Source organism: Dermacentor variabilis, chromosome 8, assembly GCF_050947875.1.
Source record: "Dermacentor variabilis isolate Ectoservices chromosome 8, ASM5094787v1, whole genome shotgun sequence".
Classification (NCBI taxonomy): domain Eukaryota; kingdom Metazoa; phylum Arthropoda; class Arachnida; order Ixodida; family Ixodidae; genus Dermacentor; species Dermacentor variabilis.
Window position 1 is genome coordinate 141,971,573 of NC_134575.1, and position 9,768 is coordinate 141,981,340.

At 47.3% G+C, this 9,768-nt stretch overlaps 1 pseudogene; it reads left to right on the forward strand.

Moving 5' to 3' along the window:
* The first annotated feature begins 388 nt into the window (after positions 1 to 388).
* On the forward strand, positions 389 to 1,643 carry LOC142591635 (uncharacterized; annotated as a pseudogene).
* Positions 1,644 to 9,768: the final 8,125 nt, after the last annotated feature.

A 9,768-nucleotide genomic window follows, 5' to 3' on the forward strand; every position in this document is an offset into this window, starting at 1 on the left:
TGGACCACCATCCAGAGCTGTCGTTTCGATCGCCGGAAGCGACCAGTCTAGGTAGGGCAGCGAGCTTCAATGAGAACGTCGAGGCTTTCCTTTCAAATCTGAAAGGCTTCTACGATCAATACAAGCTAACTCCGCACCGCATCTACAATAGTGACGAAACGGGCTTCACAAGTGGGCACAATCAAACAAAGATAGCAGCACTTGGTGAAAGCAAACTGGTCAAGTCACATCAGCAGATCGCGGCGAATTGGTAACCGTTTTGTGCACTGTCAATGCCATAGGAAACGCTCTGCCCCCAGTGTTAATTTTTCCATTGGTGAGATCTAAAGTTTTTTTTCTGAAAGACGCCCCAGCCGGAAGTCTTGGTTTGGCAAACAAGTCGGGATGAATGTCCGGCGAACTGTTTTTACTGACATTAGAGCACATTGTGAGAAGTGCAAAGTACTCGAAGGAAGCACCCATTCTACTAAATCTTGACAATCATGAAAGCCATGTCAGCATCAGCACCATCAACAAGGCCAAAGAGAGTGGTTTAATCCTGCGTACCTTTCCCCCATACTGAATCCACCGCCTGCAGCCACTTGGTGTCCATGTATGGACCACTCAAATGTCGGTACAGCGCTGCTTGCAATGATTGTCTCATAAATAGCTCAGGGAAGGCTATCTCCATCTACAATGTTGGAGAACTAGTGGGAACCGCCTACGTATTAACGGCGACACAAAAGAACATAATCTCGGGCTTTCATAAAACGAGCATTTGGCATTTCAATATTGAATCCGTCCCTTCGGATCACTACTCGATGTCATCAGCAACTGACCGACCTGTAACATCCCCAGGTGGAGAGGTGTCACAGCGGGCAGCCACAGTCATCAGGGAAACAAACAACTCAAGTCTTCTGGAAAATGTTTCGAGCTCTGAGACAAACATCGACAGAGCTCGAAACGTCCCTACAGATGTCATCACGCGCACTGTCGATAAAGCAGCCTCGTTGTCAACGGCATCTTCAAGCCGAAAATTTCAAGCGATCTTAGGCTCTACCCTAAAGCTGCACCAAGTAACACAGGGGGAAAAGGAAGGAAGAAAGGTAGGACAAAAGTCCTTACAGATACACTAGAGAAGCATGCGATTGAACAAGAAGCTGCACAGAGGTTTTCGCGACAGAGCCTGAAAAAGAGAGCGCTTAACACAGCCGCCACTACCCGTCCCGAAAAGAAACGGAGACTTCGGAAGGATTTCAGTTCCTCAAGCAGAGACTGTTGCCGTCGCATTCGATGATTCTGAAGATGACATGTCTGATTTCTATAATGAGAGGCAGGAAATTTCTGAAGCCGATTGGCCGAATGAAGCTGTTCGAGGGACAAAGGGTGACTTTGTTCTTATCGGGCTTAGCAAAAAAAAAAAATCTGACGTCTATTACACGGGTAAAATCGAGAGCAGTGACAACATTGACGTGTGTGTCCACTTCCTACGAGAGAAAGAAGAGAGCTCAAAATTTTACTTTCCTCCTCATAAAGATATAGGAACTGTACCAGTCACAGACATAGTGATGAAGCTGCCAGTTCCAAAAACTATCGGAGGAACAAAGCGTCTGCAATATTGCATGAAGTTTGATGTTGACCTATCGGCTTATAATGTTCGCTGAAGACGTTGGAACCAACGCATTACAGATGTCCCATTCCTTCCAAATGATGTCCCACTCCACCTAAAGGGAGAGGTTGAATGGCACAGATTTTAGCTGTTAGAAACTATTTTTTAAAGCTGCGCCAGAAGTGGTAACCAGTGCTCGATCCTCCGAATTCGTGCAGCATGTTTCGACTTGTACTATAATATATCAAAGATATGGTTGCGTTCAAAATAAACAAAACTAAAAATATATTTGCGAAAAGTGTCCCATTCCTCCCTACTCTCCCCTAAGTACACCTGAGTGACGTCATGGCTTCTACCAAACGCTCGTGCGCATGGATGAAGAAAAACTTTGGCTCCACATTTTTGGATCGCGCAAACCATGCAGAATACCCATTGTCCATGATCTGCAGCACCGCCGTAATTTTGGCGGCTCGGCGGAACGTTGTCACCCGTCATAAGGCGGCCTTGGTTGTACTTTCGCTTGCCACGAAGAAGGCGTTCGTCAATTCGCACGATATACATTTCCGGGGCCACCAAGTGGAGGGCGCGCCGGCAGATCGTCCTGCACGATCTCACGAGCGTAGTTCCTCCAGTCGGTGATGGCGTGCTCCGACAAAGTAAACAAGTCGCCGGTCATCTTCAACAGCCACGCGTCTATGCTTTTGCTCGCGCAGTGCGTGAGCCAAATTACTTGCCACCTGGAGAAGTGGACGTTCGGACGGCCGAGGCATTCGGCGATGGTGAAGTAACTTCCTTCACCTCTCTGCCTGCGCAGTGCACCACTACCGTGTAATTGCGACAACTGCTTTCGGCACCTATTGCACCAGAAGGCACCCCGGCGTCCATTCTGTATATTCCTATATAATGTTACGACTTCGCCTTCGCAGGTTGGTTGGTCCGGCTTGAACCCCAGGTCGTTGCAGGTGCCCCAGTGCTCCGATGACGCCACCGGACACGGCCTGGCACTGGGGCGCGGTGGGAGCACAGCGCTTGAAGCCAAATCCTGGAACATGGGTCTTCGGCATGGTCTGCGCGATCACAGGGGAGCTGCAACTTTTTGAGGTAGACCGACGAGACGCGGCGACGCCCCATTATTGCAGCCAATGTTCAACCGGGGACCACTATTCACAGTGACGAATGGGCCGCATACACTGTATCCCAAATGTAGTGGATGCTAACGGAGCGAGCCTCATTCTGCACTGGGAGACAGTAAACCACAGCGTGAACTTTGTGGACCCAGTCATGGGCGCTGACATGCAAAATATAGCAAGTTATTGGCGAAAAGTGAAGTGCCACCTCCTCACCGCCGGATACAGGGCAACTCTGCTGTATGCAGTACTCATGCAAACTTATATTACTCATGTTACTCAGAAAAACTAAAAAATTCAAGGATTAGCTGTCGGCTACGTTTACAAACGTTTCAAACGTCTTGACTCACCGTCGGTCACAGGCGCCGACTGCGGGAGGGGGAGGGGGGTGCTGAGCCCGCCCCTCACACACACCTAGAGTGTCATTACCAGAGCTTTGTCACTAACATAATTTGAGGTTTCTTTTGACCTTCCTCGACCTTTTCACTTGAAATTTTACTGGGGCTAAAGGCTTATTGCATCATTGTTGGCGTAGACGTGGACGGCTTTTAATTCATACTTTCGCTTTATTTCTGCAAATAATAACAAATGGAGGACATGCGCGTTAGAAGCACTGGCGGCAGCTGCCTCATCCGTATTTTCTCACTTGAACATTGTTTTAAATTTACACTGTAAACAGCATGCACACACACAGTATATTTAAATATACACACAGGACAACGTTTATTATAGTTTTGAAAGAGATGGAGGTAGCCAATTCAAAATTATTTCTAAAGGTATGGATAGCCTATGCTTGGAGAATGAATATATGTTGCTCTATATTCACCACGCTTCAAATTTATTTGCGCGCGTTTTTGACCACGAAAATTACCTATAGACTTCAGTGACCCCTTCATCAGTCTTTTATCAATGGTGTGTGAAATGCACGTGAATGTTGTGAGTCCCAGTATTGCTTCTCTTTCCAGTAAATAATGCAAAGGACTCATGAAAAAAAACATCTATAATATTTTACGACATTTATTAGGGATGGAAACATCGTCAATTGAATGAAAATGTCATAAATATATATAGGGCGTCCCAATTAACTATCATGCCCCAAGATATTAAAAAAGAGCAACACGTTACTGGAAGAAAACCTAGTGCATATTGTTTACAGTACTATGCAGTAGCTACGAGTATATTTTTTCGTTACTCAGATTTAATTAGGTAATTGTTATTTATTATCTAACACGAGACGTGCTATCCTAATTATCAAAGTGTCAATGAGGCATTTGAAGGCATAGCCAAGGGTCATCGAAATGCGGTATTTTCAACAATGTACTAATTGCGGACTAATTTTTTTCTGACTGAAAAATAAACCCCGTGAGATATGGAGAATACCATGCGACTGCGCTCCCACCTGGAACATAAAGCAGCGCCCTCGAACAGGCTCTCTCTGAGTTATCCAGAACGAAATAAAGGAAATAAAGAAAACATTGTGGTCGAGCTGGTGCTTTATCTGCCGCGGCCGGCCTAAGTAATACGTCGCGTTTGGTGTTGGTTGGAAACAAGCTGTGATGGCTTTTGTCTTAGCGTAGATATAGTGCACGATTATTTCTTTTTTTTTTGCTACAAAACCTATCAGTACAAAAGGGAATTGACAACTTCAGTGCAAAGGTTTAAAGGTGCATTGTTTTTCGTCCCAGTCGCGATGCGTTTCTCTGATGAGCAGAAGGTAAACATGATTCTTGCCTTGGGATCTGCAAATGGCAACAAGAGGAAGGCCACAAATATATATATATATCAGTCATGGAGGTGTGGCGGTAGGCCAAAGGCATCGACTATCATCAGAAATTACGAAAACCAGAGAGAAAACGGCAGAAGGGTTGAAATCCGGGCCAGTTGGTACATGCTTTAAGGCAAAAACCAGTCGAAAAACACAAAGGACAAGAAGAGAGGTTCACACCACAACGACTGGCAGACCGGCAGCTTCAAGAAACAGCGGCGGAGGACTCCATCTTTGAGTCCCAGCCTACGTACGGATGTTCTAGCATTCATGGCCTCAAACCCTCATAATAGCGTGCGGTACGTGGCCGCCCAGGTACCAATTTCAAGGTCATCAGTTTGGAGGATTCTAAATGACGGCCTTTAACACAAACCACATTAACCAGCACCAATGCTTCGTAGACAGGAACCTGTAGAATCGTCTAGATTTCTCAATCGGGTCCTCACAAACGCCGGTGAATCTCCGGTCTTTTTGAGCAAGATCACGTGCACAGATGCAGTCAATTTTTGCAGAAACGCCTAGATAAATTTGCATAATGCACACTATTGAAGGGGCTCCAATCTACACTGGGTAAAGCGCAATCGGCGCCAGTACCAGTGGTCGCTCCATGTGTGATTCGGAATTTACGCCGATGCTATCATCGGTCCCATCTTCTTCGATCATACACAAAAACTGGACAGCGTTACGTGAACGAAATCCTTGAAGGCGTGGCGGATGAGTTTCTCAGCGAAGTCCCGCTGTCATGGCTTCCACTTCTGGGGTATGGGTAAGATGGAGCGCAAGCATGCACACAGCAGCTGCCGAGCACGAAACTAACTGGCTGCGACTTTTCATGCGCAATAGATTGGAAGGCACGGGCCTGTAAATTGGCCGGCTATGTCACCTGGCCTCTATCCGCTAGATTTCTGTCTTTGGGTTTATGTGAAAGATCGTGCTTACATGACCGAGACGGACGATAGATTAGTTCAAGGCGAGGATAACGGACGTCTGCCGTAGAATTCCGGCGTCGGTCATGAAGAAAGCCATTGAAGATGTGATAAAACGGACACAGTACTGCGTAGCTGCAAAAGGATACCTATTCGAACGCGTCCACTAGGCTGATGTTCTACGGAGCTTACGAATTCATAGATAATAAGGTGTCATGGCTTGTCCCCCGTTCGCCGTTGGCGCGAAGTGGTCTACGGGGTATACAAGCCGGTTGGTCGTTCTGTACTCAAGCGAACACAGCGAAGTAGTCTATAGTCTAGAAGCTGAGCCTGAAATCTGCTGAGAAGCCTCAAGGAGCTAGTGCCGCCCAGAGTCGCCTGGGCCGCCTAGCCGCGTCTGAAATGCGAGCTACCAGTTGGTGTAAGAGACGACAAACCAACGTCTGCAACGAAGCTCGCGGTAGTTCCCCTCAAGTTAGCTCAACCTAAACTCCCGGGAAACCCATCCAGGCAATCGCATCCACCGCAACGAGATTGGCTTGCCAGCGTTCTTCGGGAAAGCTCTGCCGTCGACCCCACGCTAGCTCCACAGGCACTTGCTGCTGCTGCTGCCCGGCTATGCGTGTGCCATCATTTGTTTTCTTTTGAACTATTTTTAGTGGACAACCGTTAAGTGTATTCTTGTGTAGCGTTAATGTTTATATACACTGTTAATTGCTCGTTGCATTTCTGTATTCATCATTGATATAGATTAAGTGCATGTGGGTTAGGGTTCTTGTGTTTTTTGTTTCTTTTAATCTTTGTGTCATTGTCAGTCCACAAATATTTTTCTTTCTGTCTTTCTCCCGAATCTAACTCCTCCGCTGTGTTCGCTTGAGTACAGAACGACCAACCGGCCTCTATAGCCCGTCGACAGTTTTGATGTCACGGCTGGTCCCCCGTTCGCCGTCGGCGTGAAGTCGTCGATGGGTTATCAAGCGACCGCGTTATCAAGGAGTTTTTGTTATCAATGTGATCAGTCGGCCTTGAAAGACACCGCATTTAAATGTCATTTGGGGTGCCTACACATGCCTCATTGACACTTTGAAAATTAGGACAGTACTTCTCGAGTTAGTTAATCAATTGCAATTACTGAATTAAATCTCAGTAACGAAATAATTACTGGCGGCTACTCCACTGTACTGGAAACTAAGTTTTCTTCGAGTGACAGAACTGCTCTGTTTTTGCCTTTGGGCATGATAATTTGGGAACACTGTGTAATTCAGTCAGTAACTGAAATGAGACCAAGCCGGATTAACTCGAAATCAGAATCAACAGCAGTCATGCGCAGCAGCGCTTATGCTCGCTTACACAGAAAAAGAAATCGAGGCTGCAGTTTCGCCGGAAAGGTGAAGCAGTATTAGTGATAGCCAAGTATTCAACAATTGTACGAAGGAAGATTACACCACCGAGAGGACTGAGGCTGTGAAATAGCACTGTCTCCTACTATGAGGTCCTGTATATACTCAACTTCAGCGCTCAATTCTTGGAGGTCACACGAAGTTTCTTCAAGGGCAAGAAATTTATATATCCGCAGCGAGAGGACAGAGAGCTTCGGCAACACAGGCACAAGGCTTCCACCCACTCGTTGTGAGTGAGTGTACCTGTGAGTGAGTAAGTGAGTGAAGAAACTTTATTGCAGGTCCGGCGAGGGCGCGAACTCGTCGCGCACCCGGCTAGTCCCACGTCGGGACCGGCAGGTCTAGCCCACCGGCCCGGTCGCGGGCACGCCGGACAGCCAGTATTTGCTTTTCTGGAGCGGGCCTACGCAGAAGCGAGTCCCACTCCTCCTTGATGAACTTGGGGTATGTCGACCCGCACTCCCAGAGCATGTGCGCTAGAGTGGAGGTCTGCCCGCAGGACGGGCAGGCGTCGTCGCGATACACGTCGGGGTAAGCCTTGTGGAGAACGTACAGACATGGATACGTGCTTGTCTGCAGAAGTCTAAGCGAAACGGCTTGCGCCCTATTTAACTTGGGGTGAGGGGGTGGAAAGACCCTTCTAGACGTGTAGAAGATTTTAATAATCTCGTCGTGAGTAGCGGGAGCGTCCCTGTGGCCGTAGGTAGGAGGGGAGTCGGTGCTTCTTTCAGAGGAAGCGCGGTCGGTGAGGTCACGCGCAGCCTCGTGAGCAGACTCATTGAGGTTCGGGGGAGCACCCTCGACCGACCCTACGTGAGCGGGAAACCAGTGGATTGAATGATGCGTGAGAGCATATCGACTCGAGCTGCTAAGAAGACGAGCAGCTTGCTTGGTGATGCAACACTTCTGAAAAGCCCTAACTGCCGTTTTGGAATCGCTATATATCTCGGTCCCACGACCTTCTAGCAGGGCGAGGGCGATAGCGGCTTGCTCGGCGACTCCGGGGTCTGAAGTGCGAATGCAGGCGCTATTAGAAATCTTGCCGCTGGAGTCGACCACAACGATTACAAAGGTCTTCCCATCGCCGTACTCAGCGGCATCGACGAAGCTTGTTCTAATGTCCAAAAGGACTTCTTCTTCGGCAAGTTGGTGCTTAGATTTCCTAGGTATACTTTGTGGCGCAAAATGCATTTCTTGAAAAGGGACAGAAGAAAGGGAGGCAGTGAAGCGACAAACTACCAACTGTTTAATGACAACCTGAACAAACGTATAGAAGAAAATGCAACGTCCGCTCATGCGCAGGGAGCCAAGGTGTGACAGAACAACATGGTCATGATAACATACTTTGGATGAAGCACATTTCTGAGGAATATAATACGATAGATGTATCGCTGACACAATCAGACCCTTTCTTTTTAATATAAAACGCTTCCAACAACTCCCTTGCAGTTTGGTCCCTACTTTTGCCAAGAATCAATGCTTGTTCAAAGCATGGCGTACAACGACAGGCTTTACAGTGCGCAGGAAGATGCGCGTTGTCACACTTGCCGATGCTATCAGCGTGCTCCCTCAGTCTGTCATTAATACAACGTCCCGTTTGTCCGACGCATGACTTGCCGCACTCTACGGGTATCTCGTAGACCACCCCTTCAGCGCAGTCCCTGAAATGTTTGGCGTGCTGCTTCTGGCCGCCCCGCGGCCCCTCGCGTGTGATCCGGGGGCACAATTGAGCTAACTTGGGAGCCGAAAAGACAACCGGAATGCCATATCTGGTAGCTACCTTCTTGAGGTTATGACTCACACGGTGCACATAAGGCACTACTTCTGGTTTTACTCGCTCCCTTTCCTTCGAGTGCGTTTTCCCACTCGCAGCGCTAGTTTTCAGCTTCTGTAGGAGGGACTCGACCACGGCATCTAAGACAGACTGAGGGTAGCCTGCTCTTAGAAGTATCTCAAGTTGATGGAAAAAACTCGTCTGCATCACATGCACACATGACTTGCGCAGAGCCGATTCCAGGCAAAGTAAGGCGATTCCACGCTTCACAGTCTTAGAGTGCGCTGAGTCATATTATAGCAATTCTTTTTTACCTCGAGGGAGGTACGCACAGCAAACGTGGTCACTCTTAAGTGTTAGGTTAAGGTCTAAACACTGCAACGAACTGTCCTTCGGAAGCTCGTTAGCAAAAGTAAGTCCTTTTGCATTTGCTCTAAAAACATCTAAAAGCTGCTCAACCATTTCATGGCATGGCAAGGGACATCTATTGTCAATAACAACTAAATAATCGTCAACGTATCTAAAAACTTTAAGAACATTAGGATGAGATGAAGTAAAAACACATTATAGTGCGTGGTCAAAGTAGGATAAAAAGATGTCACATAAAATGGGTGCTACACGTGAACCAATGCAGATGCCCTCTTTCTGCAAAAATATGCCATGTTCAAAAGTTACAAAGGTGCGGTTGAGATAAGCTTCCAAGAGGGAAACAAAATTCGAAGCCGACATCTCCATTTTAGACACAAAATTAGCTTCACCACTTACCTCAATGCACTGTTTAACGAGTTGTTGGAAGCGTTTTATATTAAAAAGAAAGGGTCTGATTGTGTCAGCGATACGTCTATCGTATTATATTCGGCAGAAATGTGCTTCATCCAAAGTATGTTATCATGACCATGTTGTTCTGTCACACCTTGGCTCCCTGCGCATGAGCGGAAGTTGTATTTTTTTCTATCCATTTGTTCAGGCTGTCATTAAACAGTTGGTAGTTTGGCGCTTCACTGTCTCCCTTTCTTCTGTCCCTTTTCAAGAAATGTATTTTGCTCTAATGTGTCGTTGATTGATCTGTTTGAGGATGGCTGCTGCTCTGGCCTTGCGTCTGCCCTCGTTATGGACGGGATGGACGTTTCGAGGCACAGGGGCCACTTCGAATTTTTCTCGAATGCACCTAGAGATCGGGGTACTGAC